This window comes from Myodes glareolus, unplaced genomic scaffold, assembly GCF_982192425.1.
Source record: "Myodes glareolus unplaced genomic scaffold, mMyoGla1.1 HAP1_SCAFFOLD_40, whole genome shotgun sequence".
Lineage (NCBI taxonomy): Eukaryota > Metazoa > Chordata > Mammalia > Rodentia > Cricetidae > Myodes > Myodes glareolus.
In genome coordinates, this window is record NW_028263216.1 from 915,001 (window position 1) to 936,750 (window position 21,750).

The 21,750-nt window shown below is 45.0% G+C and overlaps 3 long non-coding RNA genes across 3 annotated transcripts in view; 1 reads left to right on the top strand and 2 right to left on the bottom strand.

Annotated features, from left to right (window-relative positions):
• LOC148117166 (uncharacterized) overlaps positions 1-1,809 on the bottom strand; it is a 16,336-nt gene extending 14,527 nt beyond the window's left edge. Inside the window, exon 1 of the long non-coding RNA XR_015737120.1 lies at positions 742-1,809. This is a non-coding gene — a long non-coding RNA (uncharacterized LOC148117166). The remainder of the gene's footprint in view (positions 1-741) is intronic.
• Positions 1-21,750, bottom strand: part of LOC148117165 (uncharacterized) — a 1,027,820-nt gene that overhangs the window by 20,300 nt on the left and 985,770 nt on the right. The window lies entirely within an intron of this gene.
• Positions 1,828-4,695, top strand: LOC148117170 (uncharacterized). Its single transcript, XR_015737121.1, has 2 exons — positions 1,828-4,059; positions 4,401-4,695. It is a non-coding gene; the product is annotated as an uncharacterized LOC148117170 (long non-coding RNA).

Below are 21,750 nucleotides of genomic sequence, written 5' to 3' on the forward strand. Positions count from 1 at the left end.
GGTTCCTCCCCGGACTCGGAGCGAGGAGGCGCGGGCCGCAGCGGGCACACAAACGCTCGGGTTCCCCCCCCAAAAGTCGGGACGCGGCGAGGGGAACCCGGCCAGAGCTACGCGCATCGGGCGGGTCACGGGGCGGGCCGGGGCGACCCAAGGCGGGTCCGACGGGAGACCCCAAGCACGCCCTTTCATCGGATCGCTAGAGAAGGCACTTTCCTCGCTGAGGGCGGGCGGGACGGACCCGGCCCGACGAGCCCCCGGCCGCGGCAGCCCCAAGAGCGGGGGAAACGACGCTCGATGATCTCGAACGTGGCGAGGCGGGGGGGTCTGCGGTATCGGTAAGGGCTTCTCTTTATCTTTTTCCTTCCGGGGGCGCATTCTCGAGCGTAACGCGGACAGGGGGGACCGGACCGAGAAAAAGCATAAACTACAAACTAGGTCCCCCGAGAGCCAGGCCTCTCCGGCAGCACCCACCGGCTCTGCACCGGACGGGGAGGCATTCTAATCGTTTAACATTAAAACCCACCTCGAACGGTGAGAAGAACAGAAAGGCCGGCCGCGACAGCTCAACACCACCACACGGCGCTCAAAAGCCTACGGGAGAAGGCAGCGCGTGGTGGGCCGCTCGCCCGATCTCACAGGAGCTTGCGAGAGACGGTTCATCGTCCCCCGCTCACGGAGGGGGGGACGGACGCAGAGAGCCTCTTTCTTACCGCTCGCCTCGACCCCCACACGAACACACACCTTCGCAGAGGAACACCGCCGAAGGCCGGACCGCGCGCGGGAGGGCACACACGTCGGAGAAACGGGAAACGCCGCCGCCTCTCAGTACCGGGCACCTCTGAAGATCGGCCTGGAACGCTCCAGGAGCACCGCGAGGATCGCGAGCGAGAGACGCGCGCACACAAAGCCCGTTCGGGAAGGGCGTGTGACGCGGCACACATCGGCCAACCCTCTCCCGGCTCGGAGGGAGGAGGGCCGCACGGGCCACACACGGTGGGCGGAGCGAAACGCGCGAGGGGGGGCAGACGCCGGAGCCCCTGACGCGCCTCACGGGAGCCCCCACGAACCACAGCGGGGAGTGCGGGGGGGCTTTCACAGGGCTCGTGCCGGAGAGACCGCACCCCTGCCTTCCACACACCACCAGTCAAAGGTGGGGAGGACAGACGCGGGGCCCGCTGGCAGAACGAGAAGAGCGGCCGCCATTCGCCATGAATGTCCGTCCCTCGCCTGGCGCGGCTTAGGCCTCCGACCCGAATGAACACAGGGCGAGAGCACCACATCGATCGACAAGCGGAACCGGGGAGAAGCGAGCGAGAGGGCACCACAGACCCGACCGACTGCCACCAAAAAAAAAAAAAAAACCCTTCACACACCACCTCCGAAACCAGAAAAAAAAAGCGGAGTGGAGTGGGCCAGCCACGGGGGAAGAAAAGGTGTGCACTCGGGGGGCACATAAGCAAGCAGCAGAAAGCCGGGCTGGGTCACCCTTTCCCCCAAAGGCCTCATGGAGACTCGGGAGCTCCACAACCTGGGGATGGGAAAAAAGTGCACTCGGGAGGCACACGGGAACAGGGGACTGGGGACACCCACCCAGTCCGTGGAGACTCGGGAGGCTCCACCGCCTGCTGATCCCCGAAAGGAAAGGAAAAAAAAAAAAAAACCCTTCACACACCACCTCCGAAACAAAAAAGAAAACCCTTCACGCACCACCTCCGAAACGAAAAAGAAAACCCTTCACACGCCACCTAAGAAACAAAAAAGAAAACCCTTCACACACCACCTCCGAAACCAAAAAAAAAAAAAAGCGGCGAAACCAAAAAAAAAAAAAGCGGAGTGGAGTGGGCCAGCCACGGGGGAAGAAAAGGTGTGCACTCGGGAGGCACATAAGCAAGCAGCAGAAAGCCGGGCTGGGTCACCCTTCCCCCCAAAGGCCTCATGGAGACTCGGGAGCTCCCCAACCTGGGGATGGGGGGGAAAAAAAACCCTTCACACCTCCACCTTCAAAACCAAACACAATGGTGGTGGTCGTGGGGAAGAAGCGGTATGTGCACTCGGGAGGCACATAAAAGCAGGCAGCAGAAGGCCGGGCTGGTTCACCCTTCCCCCCAAGGCCTCATGGAGACTCGGGAGCTCCATAACCTGGGGGTGGAGAAAACAGTGCACTCGGGAGGCACACAGGGGACCCACCCAGTCCGTGGAGACTCGGGAGCTCCATCTGATCCCCAAAAGAAACTTGGAAAAAAAAAAAAAAAAACACCGGGACGGTAAGGGAAGAGCACCGGGAGGCAAGTCCCACCATCCAAACTGCACGGGTGACAACCACGAAGCGGGAACGCCTGACACGCCACGTAGGTTGGGTTAAACGGGAAAAACGACCCAGCGAGGCTCGGAAGAGACCGCAACCTACAGAGTCCTTTCATGTCACCCACTTCAAGGACAGCGTGTCAGCACCTATCTGCAGGTACAATAAGGACAGATAGCAACCACTAGAAGAATGACACCAGGTACAGGGAGCAATTCACAGACCACAGGGGACTCCTGAAAGTGAGGCTGGGTGACATGTCCCAAAAATGTCCCCATAAACAAGAGAACCGACCCTCAAAGGAACAACTGGTCGACCTCATGACCATGAAAGGACCGAGAGAGCGAGGTGGACATGCCACAAAGCCGGGCGCCCAGCCTCCTCCCGGCCGAGGACCCTGCGACCAGCCGCTAGGGATGGAGCAGGGCAAGAAAAAAAAAATACCTGACGGTACAGGAAACCGGGGACCAGTGAACAGAGAACAGAGAAGCCGTGACCGCAGCCTCCTCTCGGCCTCGAGACGACGAGGCCCGCCTCTGAGGACCGAGAGTTCTGGCAAGGAGAAAAACAAAAGAAAAAAAAGAAAAAAATGCTCCGAGGCCACCCAACGAGTACGGACCAGGGAGGCGAGAAAGCCGTCGAGACCACAGTCTCCTCTCGCCCTCAGGATGGCGAGGCCCACCGCTGAGGACCGAGGAAAAAATAAATAAATAAATAAATAAATAAATAAATAAATAAAGCTCCGAGACCCCCAACGAGTCCGGACCAGGGAGGAGAGAAAGCCGGGACCACAGCCTCCTCTCGGCCTCAGGATGGCGAGGCCCGCCGCCGAGGACCGAGGGTTCTGACAAGGAGGAAAATAATCAAAAGCTCCGACACCCCCAACGAGTCCGGGCACGGGCGGCGGGGAAGAGCCGTGATCAACCAGCGCCCCCTCTCGGCCTCGGGTCGCCGGGGACCCAGGGCTCTCTCTCTCTTAGAGAGAAAAGGCGAGGGAAAGACAGCTTTGAAAGCCGGGGTACTTCACCCATCCTGGGCCTGGCCGGACCCGACACCTAGCGGTGGGACGACGCGAACGACTCAAGCCTTCTGGTCGACCCGCTCAAGTCTCCCGGCACCCTCCCCAGCCGTGGCTTTCGTTCGGTTCCATCCCAGACGCACCCATAGGCGACTCTTCCGGCACAACCTCCTACACAGAGACCGTCCCCAAGCACGACACCGACCGCGGGACACGCCCGCCCGCCAGCCGGGACTCTCGTCACTCTTTCCGCCTCACAAAAGCCACTTCGCCCTCCTTGTCGGCGACCGAGGACCAGGAGCGTTGCACAAAACGGCCAACACCGCTAGGTGGCGCCCGACGACCCACCCGACCGACAGAGATCGCTCGCTCGCTCGGCCGCGGCGCGCGAGCCTTCTCTGGCGCGACAGAGTGTCCTCCCATGCTCACGCCCGGAGGTGACACGCACCCACGACAGGGCAGGGGACTCCCCGTCGTCGGTTCCCCCACACCCCATCCCCGAACATGGGTGAACGCGGGCTGGCCGGGACGGACGTTCGGGAGGAGCCACGGACGCTCAGGCTACGAAAACGAAAGGAGAAACCGAGACCACAGGCAGCTAGCTAGGAAAACAGGCCAATCGCTCTCCCTCGTGGAGAGGGAGGGAGGGAGGGAGGCTCACGGGAAACAAAGAGTGCGTCTCCACGATCAGTGACAGTATTAAGTGGGCCAGTCGAGGGGCTGCGACACTTAGAGCACGGTGAGAGGGAGAGACCGAGGGACTGAGGGAGACCGAGGACCGAGGGAGGGAGGGAGGTGGCCATGGCAGGCAGTCTCCTGCCATCCGAGTCTCCTTTCAAAGACATAGACTTCACCTTGGCCACTGCTTACTTGCTTGCTTGCTTGCTTGCTTGCTTGCTTGCTTGCCTGCTTGCTTGCCTGCTTGCTTGCTTGCAGTTCTTTTTCTCCACACCACTCCCCACACCCCCGGCACCTACTTCTCAGACTAAATACCGAGTCAGAGAAAACGAAAACAGTCGTGGAATAATGTGTTTGTTTGTGTGTGTGTTTTAAAATATCTCCATTGGATTTCATTTCCAGGAATAATAGGGTCATGCGGATCTGTTGTGAACATTTTCACTTAGGACGGAGAAAATTAAAAGGTCGTTTGATGGATTTCTGGTGGAGGGTCTATTTCCCACCGCGATGAAGATGATCTCCTGATCCTTGTACTTTCAGTTTCTGAGTGCTGCTGGCATGACAGACACGGGCCCTCACACGCGCGTTGACGAGACAGTACTGACTGAGTGACAGCATGGAGCCCGTAGGACAAGGCTTCGGCTTCCCCTTCCCCTCCCACATAAACCAGAAAAATAAATAAATAGATCAATAAATACCCAGAGGCAGAAACATGGAAGCAGCTTCTCAGACCCTTTAGAGAAGGCTCCTGAGGTCTGACTGGGGTGACACACGTGGCAGAGGAGACGACTAGGCCAGGGCTCCTCCCTTCACAACCATCATCCAGGCCCCCAGCACTGCCTGCCTGCCTTCCTCCCTCCCTCCTTCCCTCCTTTTATAAATGCCAGGTTATTTATTTTAATTGACTTATTTTTAATTGCGTTGGGAGGCTAGACATTTTTGGGTTTTCGGGAGTGGACAGACATACGAAAGGAAGGAAGGAAGGAAGGAAGGAAGGAAGGAAGGAAGGAAGGAAGGAAGGAGAGAAAGGATCAGAGCAGTGAATATACAGGTGCACTGTCATTACACCAATGTGGACTGCAGATAGAAAATAAGAGGAAGAAAAAAAGAATAGAATGTCACCAAAAGGTCAGCCTGGTCTATAAAAGTGAGTTCCAGGACAGCCAGAGCTATTCTATGAAATTGCCCGAGTTCAAATCAGCAATTTCCCAACTCCAACAAGAATGTTTACAGGAAAGGCAACAGATAAAGGCCCATCAAAGAAGTCCAGTGGAGCTGTAGGCACACCCTTTGAAACTTCTCTATTGCAAGGTCACAGAGTTAGGAAAGGATCTTGATCTTAAACTTTCCTTAATAGTAAGTCTCTGTGTGTATCATACTCAAGCCAAGTGCCCTCAGAGCTCATGGAAGATGAAACAGAGCTCTACAATAAGAGACGGGTGTTGGGGTGGGGGGGGGATTCACTCAAGAAAATTAAAGCAAAGCCCTACACTAACCCTGGCACACAGTAAAATCAGTCCTATGAGGAAATTTTTAGCTCTAATTGCCCACGTTTTACAAAGGCTTCTAACCGGGAAGTGATGATGCATGCCTTTAGTTCCAGCACGCGGCCTGGTCTCCAAGAGCGAGTTCCAGGACTGACTCAAAAACTAGAGAGAAACCCTGTCACAAAAAAAGAACAAACAAACAAAAAAATCTATTACATAAATCAATAGATGCATACATAGATGGAAGAATAGATGAGAGACAGACAGAAAGAGAGAGAGAGAGAGAGAGAGAGAGAGAGAGAGAGACCCAAACCCCATCTTCTGTCTTCTGATGGTACCAGGCTCTCTCCCAGGGGTCACAGAGGAAGGTGGGCAGGCAGCAACGCAGACAGTGTACGTGTGTGATATCAAGCAAGCCTATATGTGATATATAGGGTCTAATAGGGCATTGTCAGTATTACATTGGGGTAGGTCTCAGGAGCACAAGAATCCAAATCTCTGATGTATTCCCTGTCACCAGAAGAGGGCACTAGATCCCCACCATGTGGTTTCTGGAAATTCTCTGCAGTTCTGATTGTTTTCATTGTTCCTCCTGCTTGCCTGTATTTAGTGAGAGAGTGGGTAACACTCCTCCCTGCTTCTCTGTGTGTCTGTGCCTGTCACATCCTGGATAGTCAGAGTGCCCGCCACCTATGCCTGCCTGAGATGTAGCCGGCAGCCCTGGCTGGGGCTGGGGGAAAGGGAGAGAGTGGATTCTCCTGGAGAGCCATGGGCAGAGGCTCTGTGGATTCCCTGCAAGAGGCCTCACTGTTTCAGGTACAGCTGTGACCAGGTCTGAATCCAGGACAGACTCCAAAGCCAGAGAGAATCCCTGTCTCAGAAAATAACAACAACAACAAAAAAATAAGTAAACTAATAGATAAATTGATAGCCAGGCAGAGACTCAGAGAGATGATAAAACACCTCAGAGATCAGGGAGCCCAAGGCAGGCAGGTCACTGCGAGTGTAAGGCTACCTTGTTCTGCAGACTGAGATTCAGGACAGGCAAAATGACACAGATAAATTCTGTTTAAAAAAAATGGTGTTCAGTGCATGCCTTTAATCCCTGCACTAGGAGGCAGAGGCAGATGGATCTCTGTGAGTCTGAGGCCAGTCTTGTCTACAAAGTGAGTTCCAGGGCATACAAGGATACACAAGGAAACCCTAAGTTGAAAAACCACAAATAAACAAACAGATAATAACAATAAAAATATTTGAGAGTTCAAATAATTGACTTCATCCACAATAAAAAAATATGGATATCAAAATATCAAATGCACTTGAACACATTGACACAGGAGACCGCTTCCTAAATATAACCCCAGTAGCACAGACACCGAGAGAAACAAAATGAATACAGGAGACCTCCTGACACTGAAAAGCTTCTGCAAAGCAAACGACATGGCCAACAAGACAAAACGACGGCCTACACAATGGGAAAAGATCTTCACTAACCCCACATCAGACAGAGGTCTGGTCTCCACAATATACAAAGAACTCAAGAAATTGGTCATCTAAAGAACAAAGAATCCAATTGACAAAATGGAGTACAGACCTAAACAGAGAACTCTCAATGGAGGAATCTAAAATGGCTGACAGACACTGAAGAAAATGGTCAACATCCTTAGTCATCAGAGAAATGTACATCAAAACGAGTTTCTATGTCTCTTGGATGAAAGAATGAAAGGAGTGCATCCCCACACCCCGGCTCAGTGTTTAGTATCACGTTCTGTTAATTTCTTGTACATTTAGTTTAATTTCACATTTTGTTCATCTCTCTTGGTCTGCACCAAGTGTTTCCCTGTGTGGGGTGGGGCATGGAAGGTGTCTTATTTCAGAACATTTTATTTTACTTTGCTTTGAGACGGTCTTTCCAGTTGTGTAGAACTTAGTTTAATTCCAAATTTTTTAAAAAGATTTGTGGGTTTTTTTATTTTTTTAATATTTATTTATTTATGTACACAATATTCTGTCTCTGTGTATGCCTGAAGGCCAGAAAAGGGATCCAGACCTCATTACATATGGTTCATGAGCCAGCATGTGGTTCCTGGGAATTGAACTCAGGGCCTTTGGAAGAGCAGGCAATGCTCTTAACCACTGAGCCATCTCTCCAGCCCTAAAGAATTTTTTATGGTTTGTTTAACTTTATTTTACATGCAGTGGCATGAATGTGTCAGTTCATCCAGAAATTGGATTTACAATCACTTATGTGCTGCTGCCATGTGGGTCCTAGGAATTGAACCCACTTCTTCAGGAAGAGCCACCAAACCATCTCTCCAGGCCTTCCTTTAATTTAACAAATGTATTGGTGTGTCTCTAGGTGTGCCTCTCTCTCTCTCTCTCTCTCTCTCTCTCTCTCTGTGTGTGTGTGTGTGTGTGTGTGTGTGTGTGTGTGTGTGTGTGTGTGTGTGGGTGACTCTGTGTGTCTGTGGGGTGGCCTTTGACTTTACCAAGGTGAACACATTCAAGAGAAGAGATGGTGATTTACAGATAGAACACAAAAAAAAACAAAACAAAAACAAACAGATAGCTTGATCTTTAAAAGTGAGTTCCAGGACAGCCAAGGCAGGGCTATTACCTGAAATTGACTGAATTCATATCAGCAATTTCTCAACTCCAACAAGAATGTTTACAGAGAAGTCAAGAAAAAAAAATCATGTTGAATGAAGTGCCAGAGTCAAAGACCTGCTCCACTACCTGCCAACCCTGGCTGTATTTTGAATCTCATATTTGATTTCTCTCTCCACGTACATTGAGTTTAATACATGTGAAGGCAGACTGAAGAAAACAATCAAGAAAAAGAGAAAACATGAGGAGTGGGACAAAACAGAGATCTAGAATGGGAGAGAGAGGGAGAGAGAGAGAGAGAGAGAGAGAGAGAGCGCATTCACCTCAGTCCTGTGAGAAAACCACCTCAGTCCTTTGAAGAAATTTATAAGTCTCATTGCCTACCATTCTAAAAATTAAAACCATCTACTTGGGTGGTGGCGGCGGCGCATTCCTTTATTCCCGGTTCTCAGCCTATTCTACAAGAGCTACTTCCAGGACTGGGTCCAAAGCCAGAGAGAAGAAAAGTTTGTGATTTACTTAACTTCATTATATGTGCAATGGTGTGAGGGTGTCAGATCACCCCGGAACTGCATTTACAATCACTTATGTGCTGCCATCTGGGTGCTGGGAATTGAACTCAGGACCTTTGGAAAAGCAGGCAATGCTCTTAACTGCTGAATCATCTCTCCAGCATTAAAGAATTTTTTATGGTTTATTTAACTTTATTTTACGTGCAGTGGCATGAATGTGTCAGATCATCCTGAAACTGGATTTACAGTCACTTATGTGCTGCTGCCATGTGGGTCTTGGGAATGGAACTCACTTCTTCAGGAAGAGCCACCAAGCTCTTCAATGGTGTTTTACAGATAGAAAATAAGAAAACAAGACAAAAACAAACAGATAGCCTGATCTTTAAAAGTGAGTTCCAGGACAGTCAGGACTATTACATGAAATTGCCTGAGTTCAAATCAGCAATTTCTCAATTCCAACAAGAATGTTTACAGAGAAGTCAAGAAAAAAAAAAACCAACAAATCAGGTTGAATGAAGTGCCAGAGTCAAAGGCCTGCTCCACTACCTGCCAACCCTGGCTGTATTTTGAATCTCATATTTGGTTTCTCTCTCCACGCACATTGAGTTTAATACATGTGAAAGGCAGACTGAAGGAAACAATCAAGAAAAAGAGAAAACATGAGGAGTGGGACAAAATAGAGATCTAGAATGGGAGAGAGAGAGAGAGAGAGAGAGAGAGAGAGAGCATTCACTTCAGTCCTGTGAGAAAACCACCTCAGCCTCATTTATAAGTCTCATTGCCCACCATTCTAAAAATTAAAACCATCTAGCTGGGTGGTGGTGGCGGCGCATTCTTTTATTCCTGGTTCTCAGCCTATTCTACAAAAGCTACTTCCAGGACAGGCTCCAAAGCCAGAGAGAAGAAATGTTTGTGATTTACTTAATTTCATTACATGTGCAATGGTGTGAGGGTGTCAGATCACCCAGGAACAGCATTTACAATCACTTATGCGCTGCCATGTGGGTGCTGGGAATTGAACTGAGATATCTCTCCTGAAAATTGAACTCAGGACCTCTGGAAGAAGAGCCAGTTCTCTTAAACTCTGAGCTATTTCTTCAGCCCTTGTTTGTTTCTTTAATTTAGGAAAAAGAATACTGTATTATTTTAATGCATGAGCACTCTCTCTGCACCCACTTCCATTCACCAAGAGAGTGCACTAGATCTCCACCCTGTGGTTTCTGGTAATTTCAGAAATTCCATCTCTGCACTTCTGATACTTTCCTTGTCCATGAAGAGGACATGAATAACATTAAAAATCAAAATCCCCTGGCAGTATTTCTTTGCCAAATGCATGACAGTTCTATATGAGACCACCCCGTAGCATTGTTTTATTTCATTTATTTTGTGATTTCTGACTCTCTCGTACATTGAGTTTAACTTCAGATTTTATTTGTTTTTCTCAGTGTTCCCATGTCTATCCCCGTGAGTGCGTGTGTGAGAGTGTGTGCCTGTGTGCGTGCGTGCGTGCGTGTGTGTGTGTGTGTGTGTGTGTGTGTGTCTGTGTCTGTGTTTATGTATATGTGTGGGGGATTACAATTCAAACTATTTTAGTGAAGGCCCTTTGCAGACAAGACAGCATGGCTGTTAACTTCACCAAGATGAAAGCTTTTAGAAGGCTGCCTTTGGTAACCACCATGAGAGCTGACCTCAACAAGATGGTAGACACCATGAGGCATATTTTCAAGGTCCATTTCTTTTTCTGTCTCCTAGCCTCTAGAGCACCATGATTTGAATGCAGTGTCTCCAGATTCTCCAGCTATACATGCAAAGAAAGATACCATAAACCTTTAGCCTCCTGTCTAGGGTGAGAGGATTCAAAAGAAAAGAAAAAAAAAGAAAGGAAAAGAAAAGAAAGGAAAAGAAATGAAATGTGAAAGACAGACTGAGGGGAAAAAATTCAAGAAAAACAGAGAAGTTCCCATGAGGAATGGGACAAAGCAAAGATCTAGAGCGAAAGAGAGAGAGTGAAAGAGAGGGAGAGAGAGAGGAAAGAGAGAGAGAGAGAGAGAGAGAGAGAGAGAGAGAGAGAGAGAATTCCCTCAAACAAACAAAAAAAAACCAAAAACAAAAAAAAAACACACCCTTACAGAACACCTGGCACACAGTGATCTCAGTCCTTTGAGAAAATTTATAAGTCCCATTGCCCACCATTGGAAAAAAAATATCCATCTGGGTAATGGTGGCAGTGCATTTCTTTATTCTCAGTTCTCGGCCCTCAGATCAGGAGAGACAGAGGCAGGCAGATTGCTGTGAGTTTGAGGCTACCTTGTTTTGCAGTGTGAGTTTCAGGACAGGCAAATGACAGACACAGAGAAACCCTGTCTTGAAAAAGAAGTGTGTTTAGGAGGCAGAGGTAGAGGCAGAGGCAGCTAGATCTGTGTGAGTCTAAGGCCAGCCTTGTCTATAAAGTGAGTTCCAGGGCAAACAAGGATACACAGGGAACCCCAAGGTAGAAAAACCACTAATAATAATAATAATAATAATAATAATAATAATAATAATAATAATAATAATAATAATAATCTAAGAGCTCAATTCATTGACTTCAACCACAATTCAAAAATTAAAAAATAAAACAAAGAGTGTGTCTGATCAATCAGGATCAGTGAAAGGACTATGCGGGCCAAGGGGCTGCCACAATTATGACTTGTTAAGAGGGAGGAACTGGGGGGTGGGGGAGGGAGGGAGGGAGGCAACAAAGGCAGTTTCTTGCCACCTGAATGCCTTTCAAAGACATTTCACCATAACAACCACTTGCTTCCTTTCTTGGGGATCTTTTTCACAGTTGTGTTTGTACAGCCCCACACCCCACTTCTCAAACTAAAAGTCCAAGTGTGAGAAAACCAAAACAGTCATGGAAAAATTCCCACTTGGATACCTTTTCCAAAAACAACGGTAACAAAAATATGTATACCTAAGCAGACCGATCAAGTTGTAGCCTCACCCTTGACTGGTTCAGCAAGGAGTTCTGGCTGTTAGGAAGAGCTGGTGACCTTGAACTTTCCTAGTCTGTAAAATCTGGAGTCCCACGCCTACCCCGTGCCCTCAGGGCACAGGAGTGGAGGCCAGGGCCCCTGCCATGGGCGATCTCCTAGATCAGCTACAGGCTCTTATCGTTCCTGGGCCTGCTTAGAGAAAGACATGATGAGATGCAGAGAAAATTAAAACAGCCATGAAATGCTATGAAAAATTCCCACTTGGACATCATTTCCAGGAATATTGGCACAGTGAATTGATTGTTTGGAACATTTTCACTTCAGACAGAAAAAAATTTAAAAATGTCATTTTATTCTCAGACCCTTTACAGCTCCTGAGGAATGGGGTGCTGGGGTCACAGCAGACATGGCAGAGGATGTAACTAGGCCAGGGCTCCCTTCTCAACCACCAACCAGGCCCCCAGCACTGCCTTCCTTTGTTCCGTGGTTTTTTCATTTTCTTGCTTTTAATCTTCTGTCTTTCTTTTCTCTTTCTTTCTTTCTTTCTTTCTTTCTTTCTTTCTTTCTTTCTTTCTTTTTCTTTTGGTTCAACATGTATACATTTTTGTAATTTGGTATGGGGTCTTTTCTATACAACCTGTCTCCAATTCAAGGAGGGCCACCTGCCTCTGTCTCTTAGATGATAGAAGAAAAGGGGTGTACCACAGCAACCCAGCTTTGTGTTTCGTATGTTGTTCAATTAAATTCTTGTACATGTAGTTTAATTTCAATTTTGGTTTGTTTTGTTTTTCGAGACTGGGTTTCCCTGCATAACAGTCCTAGCTGTTCTTGGAACTAGCTCCTTTCTTGAAGCCCTGGCTGGCCTCTAACTCCCAGGGATTCACCTGCCTCTGCCTCCTGTGTGCTGGGAATAAAGGCATGAGACACCACTGCCCGGCCAATTTCAAATTCTATTTAAATCTCTCGATGTGCCTTCTGTATGTGGGGGAGACAGGGAAGGTGTCATATTTTAAAACATTTTCATAACTGCACTTAGCACTGCACTCTTTTACATTTTATTTTACTTTAAATTGAGACAGTATTTCTAGTTCTGTGGGACTTAATTTAAATTAAGTGTGTGTGTGTGTGTGTGTGTGTGTGTCTGTGTGTGTGTGTCTGTGTGTCTGTGTGTGTGTGTGTGTAGATAGGGTGGCTTTTGACCTCAACAGATGAAGGCATTTAAGGGCACTGGCTCCATATTTGACAGAGGCAGGATCTCTGGGAGTTTTAGGCCAGCCTGGTCTACAAGAAAGGAGCTAGTTCCGAGAAAAGTCTCCAAAGCAACAGAGAAACCCTGTCTTGTAAAGCAAAACACAAAACCAAACAAAAAAAATAAATAAAATGAGAGAGAGAGAGAGAGAGAGAGAGAGAGAGAGAGAGAGAGAATGTGAACTTACAGATAGGAACCAAGAAAAAAAAACAGAATGTCACCAAGAAGACAGCCTGGTCTGTAAAATGAGTTCCAGGACAGCTAGGGCTGTTATACAGAGAAACCATGCCTCAAAAATTAATAAAAGAAGGAAAGAAAGAAAGAAAGAAAGAAAGAAAGAAAGAAAGAAAGAAAAGAAAGAAAAGAAAAGAAAACAAAGGCAGTTTTTATTTTTTTTTTCTCTTTTTATGCCAGGTCATTTATTTTAATTTTAGTTTTTCTTTTAAGATTGTATTTGCAGCAGCAGTGTTCAGAAAGAAGTGCTGGACCATGTAGTGTAATAGTTTGTCTGAAACATAAATAAAAAGACAGGTCCTGTCTCAAAAAAAAAAATCCAGTTAAAACGTGAAATAAAACAAAGAAGGGGCTTTTGGTTTTGTTTTGCTTTGTTTTTTTCTAAGGAACCTGAAAATGACTAAATTCAACAATTTTTCAACTTCAGCAAGAAGGTAGTCTTTCCCAGCTCCAACAAGAGTGCAGTAAATAGGCATTTCTAGGCCCTGTCAACAGAAGAGGGCACTTGATTCCCACCACGTGGTTTCTGGAAATTGTTTATGGGGTGGCTTTTGAACTCAAAAAGATGAAAACATTCAAAGGGAAGGGTTCCATATCTGGAAGAGGCTGGTGGATCTCTGGGATAGTTTTGAGGCCAGCCTCAAACTAGTTCCAAAGACAGGATCCAAAGCAACAGAGAAACCCTGCCTTGACTCAAAAATCAAAACAAAAACACAAACAAAAAATAAATAAAACATAAAATAAAAAAACAGCTCACAAATCACAATCCCAGAGAACCTAGACAACAACAAGGACCCTAAGAGAGACATATATAGATCTAATCTACACGAGTAGTAGAAAAAGACAAGATCTCCTTGGAGCATGGGAACCTTGGGAGGGGGTTGAAGAGGAGAGGAGAGGCAGGGAGGGAAAGCAGAGAAAAATGTTGGGCTTGACAAAAATAAATAAAAGAAACAAGTAAAGCCAGGTGGTAGTGGTGGTACACGCTTTTAATCCCAGCACTCAGGAGGCTGAGGCAGGTGAATCTTTGTGAGTTTGAGGCCAGCCTGGTCTACAAGAGTTAGTTCCAGCCCAGGCTCCAAAGCTACAGAGAAACCCTGTCTTGAAAAACCAAAAATAAATGAATAAATAAATAAAATAGGCATGGATTTAAAAAAACTCAAATGCAAACTAAGTAGAAAGAAATACTTTCAGTATGCCATTCAACAATTAGGGAAACCTATTATCCCAGCACTTAGGAGACACAGGAAGAAGAACATCAGTGAGTTAAAATCCAGACTCGTCTTCCAAGTTAGAACACGAGACTCGTGCACTGTCTCATAGGTCCAACACTCCCATGGTCAAGTTTCTCGAAACAAGGAGACAGTTCATAATGTCTGCTTCTTTCCTTTCTTCCTTCCCTCCTTCCTTCCTTCCTTCTTTTTTTTTTTGGTTTAACTTTTATATACGTTTTAGATTTGGAATGAGGGCCTCTCTATGAAGCCTGGGAATTCACAAGAGACCTGCCTCTGTCTCTTGGATGACAGAATGAAAGGTCTGCACCACCACAACCTGGCTCAGCGTTTAGTATCTCGTTCTGTTAATTTCTTGTACATTAAGTTTAATTTCAAATTTTGTTCGTATCTCTTGGTCTGCACCAAGTGTGTCCCTGTGGGGGGTGGGGCAGGGAAGGTATCCGATTTCAGAACACTTTATTTTACTTAGATTCGAGACAGTCTTTGCAATTGTGTAGGACTAAGTTTAATTTCCAATTTTTAAAGAATATTTTTATGATTTATTTAACTTTATTTTACATGCAGTGGCGTGAAACTGGATTTACAATCACTTATGAGCTGCTGCCATGTCGGGGGTAGGTCTCAGGAGCACAAGAACCCAAATCTCTGATGTCTTCCCTGTCACCAGAAGAGGGCACTAGATCCCCACCATGTGGTTTCTGGAAATTCCAGAAATTCCATCTCTTCAGTTCTGATTGTTTTCATTGTTCTTCCTGCATGCCTGCACTTAGTGAGAGAGTGGGCACCACCCACCCTGCTTCTCTGTGTGTCTATGCCTGTCACATCCTGGATAGCCAGAGTGCCCGCCACCTATGCCTGTCTAAGATGTAGCCGGCAGCCCTGGTTGTGGCTGGGGGAAAGGGTGAGAGTGGTTCCCCTGGAGGGCCCTGGGCAGAGGCTCTGCGGATTCCCTGCAAGAGGCCTCACTGCTTCAGGTACAGCTGTGACCAGGTCTGAATCCAGGACAGACTCCAAAGCCAGAGAGAATCCCTGTCTCACAAAACAAATTAAAAAAAAAATAAGTAAAATAATAGATAAATTGATAGCCAGGCAGAGACTCAGAGAGATGATAAAACACCTCAGAGATCAGGGAGCCCAAGGCAGGCAGGTCACTGCGAGTTTAAGGCTACCTTGTTCTGCAGACTGAGATTCAGGACAGGCAAAATGACACAGACAAAGTCTGTTTTTATTTATTTATTTATTTATTTATTTATTTATTTATTTATTTTTAAAAAAGGTGTTTAGAGCATGCCTTCAATCCCTGCCCTAGGGGCAGAGACAGCTGGATCTCTGTGAGTCTGAGGCCAGCCTTGTCTACAAAGTGAGTTCCAGGGGCATACAAGGATACACAAGGAAACCCTAAGTTGAAAAACCACAAATAAACCAACAGATAAACAGATAATAACAATAAAAATATTTGAGAGTTCAAATAATTGACTTCATCCACAATAAAAAATTATAGAAATCAAAATATCAAACGCACTTGAACGCATTGGCATAGGAGACCGCTTCCTAAATATAACCCCAGTAGCACAGACACCGAGAGAAACAAAATGAATACATGAGATCTCCTGACACTGAAAAGCCTCTGTAAACCAAACGACATGGCCTACAAGGCAAAACGACGGCCTACACAATGGGAAAAGATCTTCACTAACCCCACATCAGACAGAGGTCTGGTCTCCACAATATACAAAAAACTCAAGAAATTGTCATCTAAAGAACAAAGAATCCAATTGACAAAATGGAGTACAGACCTAAACAGAGAACTCTCAACAGAGGAATCTAAAATGGCTGACAGACACTGAAGAAAATGTTCAACATCCTTCGTCATCAGAGAAATGTACATCAAAAGGAGTTTCTAGGACCAAGGAGAAATGGTCTCCTCCTTCCTTCTTTCCTTCCTTCCTTCCTTCCTTCCTTCCTTCTTTCCTTAATTATTTTTGGTTGAATATATATATATATATATATATATATATATATGTGTGTGTATTTAAATTTGGGGTGGGGGCCTCTCTACAAAGCCTGTGAATTCACAGAGGTCCACCTGCCTCTGTCTCTTGGATGAAAGAATGAAAGGAGTGCATCCCCACACCTCGGCTCAGTGTTCAGTATCTCGTTCTGTTAATTTCTTGTACACTTAGTTTAATTTCAAATTTTGTTCGTCTCCATTGGTCTGCACCAAGTGTTTCCCTGTGGGGGGTGTGGCAGGGAAGGTGTCCTATTTCCAGAACATTTTATTTTACTTTGCTTTGAGACAGTCTTTCCAGTTGTGTAGAACTTAGTTTAATTTCAAATTTTTAAAAAATTTTTTTGATTTTTTTTAATACTTATTTATTTTATGTTTACAATATTCTGTCTCTGTGTATGCCTGAAGGCCAGAAGAGGGATTCAGACCTCATTACAGATGGTTGTGAGCCAGCATGTGGTTGCTGGCCACCAAGCCATCTCTCCAGGCCTTCCTTTAATTTAACAAATTTATTTGTGTGTCTCTAGGTGTGCCTCTCTCTCTCTCTCTCTCTCTCTCTCCCCCCCCCCGCCGTGTGTGTGTGTGTGTGTGTGTGACTCTGTGTGTCTGTGGGGTGGCTTTTGACTTTACCAAGGTGAACACATTCAAGAGAAGAAATGGTGATTTACAGATAGAACATAAAAAACAAAACAAAACAAAAGATAGCTTGATCTTTAAAAGTGAGTTCCAGGAAAGCCAAGGCAAGGCTATTACCTGAAATTGACTGAATTCATATCAGCAATTTCTCAACTCCAACAAGAATGTTTACAGAGAAGTCAAGAAAAAAAAACAAATCATGTTGAATGAAGTGCCAGAGTCAAAGGCCTGCTCCACTACCTGCCAACCCTGGCTGTATTTTGAATCTCATATTTGGTTTCTTTCTGCACGTACATTGAGTTTAATACATGTGAAAGGCAGACTGAAGGAAACAATCAAGAAAAAGAGAAAACAATGTGAGAGAGAGAGAGAAAGAGAGAGAGAGAGAGAGAGAGAGAGAGAGAGAGAGAGAGAATGTGGATTTACAGATAGGAAACAAGAAAAAGAACAGAATGTCACCAAGAAGACAGCCTGGTCTGTCAAGTGAGTTCCAGGACAGCTAGGGCTGTTAGGCAGAGAAACCGTGCCTCTGCCTAGGCAGAGAAGCAGTCTGTTCCAACACTTCAATTCACTGTGCGAAGTGAATGGAGTGTTGCTTCACTTTCTAAATGCTGTCCTTTCAGAGAAAATCACTTTCCTTTGAAAGTGCCTGAAGCTACTTACAAGCTTTCAACAGAAATTCACATGTGTTTCACTGAAAGAGAAGCAGTCTGTTCCAACACTTCAATTCACTGTGCGAAGTGAATGGAGTGCTGCTTCACTTTCTAAATGCTGTCCTTTCAGAGAAAATCACTTTCCTTTGAAAGTGCCTTAAGCTACTTACAAGCATTCCACAGAAATTCACATGCGTTTCTCTGAAAAAGAAGCAGTCTGTTCCAACACTTCAATTCACTGTGCGAAGTGAATGGAGTGTTGCTTCACTTTCTAAATGCTGTCCTTTCAGAGAAAATCACTTTCCTTTGAAAGTGCCTTAAGCTACTTACAAGCATTCAATAGAAATTCACATGCGTTTCTCTGAAAGAGAAGCAGTCTGTTCCAACACTTCAATTCACTGTGCGAAGTGAATGGAGTGTTGCTTCACTTTCTAAATGCTGTCCTTTCAGAGAAAATCACTTTCCTTTGAAAGTGCCTTAAGCTACTTACAAGCTTTCAACAGAAATTCACATGTGTTTCACTGAAAGAGAAGCAGTCTGTTCCAACACTTCAATTCACTGTGCGAAGTGAATGGAGTGTTGTTTCACTTTCTAAATGCTGTCCTTTCAGAAAAAATCACTTTCCTTTGAAAGTGACTTAAGCTACTTACAAGCATTCCACAGAAATTCTCATGCGTTTCTCTGAAAAAGAAGCAGTCTGTTCCAACACTTCAATTCACTGTGCGAAGTGAATGGAGTGCTGCTTCACTTTCTAAATGCTGTCCTTTCAGAGAAAATCACTTTCCTTTGAAAGTGCCTTAAGCTACTTACAAGCATTCACAAGAAACTCACATGCATTTTTCTGAAAGAGAAGCAGTCTGTTCCAACACTTCAATTCACTGTGCGTAGTGAATGGAGTGGTGCTTCACTTTCTAAATTCTGTCCTTTCAGAGAAAATCACTTTCCTTTGAAAGTGCCTTAAGCTACTTACAAGCATTCAATAGAAATTCACATGTGTTTCTCTGAAAAAGAAGCAGTCTGTTCCAACACTTCAATTCACTGTGCGAAGTGAATGGAGTGTTGCTTCACTTTCTAAATGCTGTCCTTTCAGAGACAATCATTTTCCTTTGAAAGTGCCTTAAGCTACTTGCAAGCATTCACAAGAAACTCACATGTATTTTTCTGAAAGAGAAGCAGTCTGTTCCAACACTTCAATTCACTGTGCGTAGTGAATGGAGTGTTGCTTCACTTTCTAAATGCTGTCCTTTCTGGGAAAATCACTTTCCTTTGAAAGTGCCTAAAGCTACTTACAAGCATTCAATAGAAATTCACATGCGTTTCTCTGAAAGAGAAGCAGTCTGTTCCAACACTTCAATTCACTGTGCGAAGTGAATGGAGTGTTGCTTCACTTTCTAAATGCTGTCCTTTCAGAGAAAATCACTTTCCTTTGAAAGTGCCTTAAGCTACTTACAAGCATTCACAAAAAACTCATATCTGTTTCTCTGAAAGAGAAGTGGTCTGTTCCAACACTTCAATTCACTGTGCGAAGTGAATGGAGTGTTGTTTCACTTTCTAAATGCTGTCCTTTCAGAGACAATCACTTTCCTTTGAAAGTGCCTTAAGCTACTTACAAGCATTCACAAGAAACTCACATGCATTTTTCTGAAAGAGAAGCAGTCTGTTCCAACACTTCAATTCACTGTGCGAAGTGAATGGAGTGTTGTTTCACTTTCTAAATGCTGTCCTTTCAGAGAAAATCACTTTCCTTTGAAAGTGCCTTAAGCTACTTACACACATTCACAGGAAACTCAAATGCGTTTCTATGAAAGAGATGCTGTCTGTTCCAACACTTGAATTCACTGTGCGAAGTGAATGGAGTGTTGCTTCACTTTCTAAATGCTGTCCTTTCAGAGAAAATCACTTTCCTTTGAAAGTGCCTTAAGCTACTTACAAGCATTCAACAGAAATTCACATGTGTTTCACTGAAAGAGAAGCAGTCTGTTCCAACACTTCAATTCACTGTGCGAAGTGAATGGAGTGCTGCTTCACTTTCTAAATGCTGTCCTTTCAGAGAAAATCACTTTCCTTTGAAAGTGCCTTAAGCTACTTACAAGCATTCCACAGAAATTCACAAGCGTTTCTCTGAAAAAGAAGCAGTCTGTTCCAACACTTCAATTCACTGTGCGTAGTGAATGGAGTGGTGCTTCACTTTCTAAATTCTGTCCTTTCAGAGAAAATCACTTTCCTTTGAAAGTGCCTTAAGCTACTTACAAGCATTCACTAGAAACTCACATGCATTTTTCTGAAAGAGAAGCAGTCTGTTCCAACACTTCAATTCACTGTGCGTAGTGAATGGAGTGGTGCTTCACTTTCTAAATGCTGTCCTTTCAGAGAAAATCACTTTCCTTTGAAAGTGCCTTAAGCTACTTACAAGCATTCAATAGAAATTCACATGTGTTTCTCTGAAAAAGAAGCAGTCTGTTCCAACACTTCAATTCACTGTGCGAAGTGAATGGAGTGTTGCTTCACTTTCTAAATGCTGTCCTTTCAGAGACAATCACTTTCCTTTGAAAGTGCCTTAAGCTACTTGCAAGCATTCACAAGAAACTCACATGCATTTTTCTGAAAGAGAAGCAGTCTGTTCCAACACTTCAATTCACTGTGCGTAGTGAATGGAGTGTTGCTTCACTTTCTAAATGCTGTCCTTTCTGGGAAAATCACTTTCCTTTGAAAGTGCCTAAAGCTACTTACAAGCATTCAATAGAAATTCACATGCGTTTCTCTGAAAGAGAAGCAGTCTGTTCCAACACTTCAATTCACTGTGCGAAGTGAATGGAGTGTTGCTTCACTTTCTAAATGCTGTCCTTTCAGAGACAATCACTTTCCTTTGAAAGTGCCTTAAGCTACTTACAAGCATTCACAAGAAACTCACATGCATTTTTCTGAAAGAGAAGCAGTCTGTTCCAACACTTCTATTCACTGTGCGTAGTGAATGGAGTGTTGCTTCACTTTCTAAATGCTGTCCTTTCTGGGAAAATCACTTTCCTTTGAAAGTGCCTAAAGCTACTTACAAGCATTCAATAGAAATTCATATGCGTTTCTCTGAAAGAGAAGCAGTCTGTTCCAACACTTCAATTCACTGTGCGAAGTGAATGGAGTGTTGCTTCACTTTCTAAATGCTGTCCTTTCAGAGAAAATCACTTTCCTTTGAAAGTGCCTTAAGCTACTTACAAGCATTCAACAGAAATTCACATGCGTTTCACTGAAAGAGAAGCAGTCTGTTCCAACACTTCAATTCACTGTGCGAAGTGAATGGAGGGTTGCTTCACTTTCTAAATGCTGTCCTTTCAGAGAAAATCACTTTCCTTTGAAAGTGCCTTAAGCTACTTACACACATTCACAGGAAACTCAAATGCGTTTCTATGAAAGAGAAGCTGTCTGTTCCAACACTTCAATTCACTGTGCGAAGTGAATGGAGTGTTGTTTCACTTTCTAAATGCTGTCCTTTCAGAGAAAATCACTTTCCTTTGAAAGTGCCTTAAGCTACTTACAAGCATTCAACAGAAATTCACATGCATTTCACTGAAAGAGAAGCAGTCTGTTCCAACACTTCAATTCACTGTGCGAAGTGAATGGAGTGCTGCTTCACTTTCTAAATGCTGTCATTTCAGAGAAAATCACTTTCCTTTGAAAGTGCCTTAAGCTACTTACAAGCATTCCACAGAAATTCACATGCGTTTCTCTGAAAAAGAAGCAGTCTGTTCCAACACTTCAATTCACTGTGCGAAGTGAATGGAGTGTTGCTTCACTTTCTAAATGCTGTCCTTTCAGAGAAAATCACTTTCCTTTGAAAGTGCCTTAAGCTACTTACAAGCATTCAATAGAAATTCACATGCGTTTCTCTGAAAGAGAAGCAGTCTGTTCCAACACTTCAATTCACTGTGCGAAGTGAATGGAGTGTTGCTTCACTTTCTAAATGCTGTCCTTTCAGAGAAAATCACTTTCCTTTGAAAGTGCCTTAAGCTACTTACAAGCTTTCAACAGAAATTCACATGTGTTTCACTGAAAGAGAAGCAGTCTGTTCCAACACTTCAATTCACTGTGCGAAGTGAATGGAGTGCTGCTTCACTTTCTAAATGCTGTCCTTTCAGAAAAAATCACTTTCCTTTGAAAG